We start from the raw sequence: 2,355 nt of genomic DNA on the forward strand, positions 1-2,355 counted from the left end.
AGGCTGTACAAACATCAGCCACTGTGGTGTTTATTGTTATCATTCAAGGACAAATTCTGAAGAAAACTTCAGATGCTAAAAGAGATAAATTTGTATTGAGGTGACACCAACATCTATTTCCCAGCCATTTACACCACGTCATTCAGCATGAGGAAGCCCCAGGGCACTGTGGAGACCATATGTCTGATGACTTCTAGAAACCCAGCAACCATTGCCCTCCTCCTTCCTGCCTTCCACCTTCAATTGCTGGCAGCGAGTACATTTCTTACTGGGGAGCCATATGTGTATCATTCCCGGCTGGCAAGGTAGAGGTGGGCGGCAGAAGCCAGTGAAGGATGAAATGTATATTTATCAATTCATAAGGGATGCATGCATTTTGAAATGTGCTTCTGTCTTAATGAGCCATTCAAGTACATTTGAGCTCAGCCTATGTTGAAGGCAGGCATGGTTTGGCTGCTAGCCTTCTTTTGCTCAGTGTAGCCAGGAGAGGGGCAAAAGAGTAAATTAAAAAATGTTCTAGGATAAGTGCAGACTCCTTGGGCTCCTGCTGCCTCCTCCACAACAGCCATAGGCTCCTCTTTCTCCTGCTCCAGCCCAAGCTTCCCTGGACCATGGCCAACACCGATCACACCTTCATTGCCATCAAGCCTGATGGAGTCCAGCAGGGCCCAGTAGGGGACATCATCAAATGTTTTGAACATAAGAGATTCTGCCTCATGGGCGTGAAGTTCCTTAGGGCCTCAGAGGAACATCTGAAACAGCACTATGTTGACCTGAAGGACAGGCCATTTTTCCCTGGACTTGTGAAATATATGAATTTGGGGCCTGTTGTAGCCATGGTTTGAGAGGGTTTGAATGTGGTGAAGACAGGCAGAGTGATGCTGGGAGAGACCAAGCCAGCTGATTCCAAGCCAGGCACCATTTGTGGGGACTTCTGCATTCAAGTCGGCAGGAACATCATTCATGTCAGTGATTCTGTAAAAAATGCTGAGGAAATCAGCCTGTGGTTTAAGCCTGAAGAGCTGGTCGATTGTGCTCATGACTGGGTCTATGAATAAAGATTTTTAAAGTGGATACATACCGGACCTACTCCTTTTAGTAGCTGTGGCATGTGTGCGTATGTCTTCATCACTGAGTGTGAGTGTGTATATGTATGTTTCCATCCCTGAATATATGCCAGGGGATTGAAAGGAATTGGAATCATCATTTTTTAAAAAACAACCCTGTAATCCTGTTCAATAAAGCCTTGGAAATAAGAGGGGGGAAAAGTGTTCTACGTGGAATTTAAAAAAAAAAAAGCAGGCCAAGACAATCTATCATTAAGTGACCTTAAGTTTGGCTCAGAAGGTACTAGGGGAAGCACCTGTGTGAGTAGTTGCCATGGCAGATCACCTTATAGTTTTCAAAGATCTTTCATTTACATTATATTGTGTGGTTTGATTCATTTTGATTTGACAGATATTAATTGGGTACCTACCAATGTACTTTATCTCTGGGGATATGAAGACAAAAAAAAAACAAAAGCAAAAACAGAAACAGTTCCTGCTGTCAAGGAATTTACATTCTGTTGGGGACAAATCACTTAGACTCAGATAATCAAATACTAGGCAAAGTGAAAGAATTATTTGATCCCCACAACTACAGGATATGTGACAGATATTATAATGCCCATTTTATAGATGAGAAAAATGAGGTACAGAGACATAGTGATAATTATAGCAATAATAATAATAGCTAGCATTGATACAGTACTTTAAGGTTTACAAAGCACTTTACAAATATTTCTTTTTATCTTTACAACAACCCTGAATTGTTGTTGTTGTTGGTGGTGGTGGTGGTATTAGTAGTAGTAGTAGTATTTTCATTCATGTCCAACTCTTCATGACCCAATTTTGTGTTTTTTTGGCAAAGATGCTGGAGTGCTTTGCCATTTCATTCTCCCATTCATTTTATAGTTGAAGAAACTGGGGCAAACAGGGTTAAGTGACTTGTCCAGGATCACAGAGCTAGTAAGTGACTGAGGCCAGACTTGAACTCAGGAAGATGAGTCTTCCCAACTCCAGGCTCAGTCTTCTGTCCACTGCAACACTTAGCTGCCCAACATCCCTGAGGGGTAGGTACTATTATTATCCCCATTTAACAGATGAGGAAACTGAGGTAGGCAGAAATCAAGTGACTTGCCCAGGATCAAATAGCTAGTAAGTGTCTGAGACTGAATTTGAACTCCAGGCCCAGCACTCCATCCACTGAGCCACTTAGGTATTAAAGTGGTTTGCCTAAAGCAGCAAATGGCATGACCAAGACTAGAACCCAGGCCTGCAGATTGGTAATCCATCTTTTTTTCTACTTCATCTT

General features: G+C 42.3%; 1 pseudogene; it reads left to right on the forward strand.

Moving 5' to 3' along the window:
- Positions 1-611: 611 nt before the first annotated feature.
- LOC138155002 (nucleoside diphosphate kinase B pseudogene) lies at positions 612-1,058 on the forward strand (annotated as a pseudogene).
- The last annotated feature ends 1,297 nt before the right edge of the window (positions 1,059-2,355 follow it).

Source organism: Petaurus breviceps, unplaced genomic scaffold (assembly GCF_028583685.1).
Source record: "Petaurus breviceps papuanus isolate PSGF00001 unplaced genomic scaffold, PetGlider_PUasm1.0 91133, whole genome shotgun sequence".
Classification (NCBI taxonomy): Eukaryota; Metazoa; Chordata; class Mammalia; order Diprotodontia; family Petauridae; genus Petaurus; species Petaurus breviceps.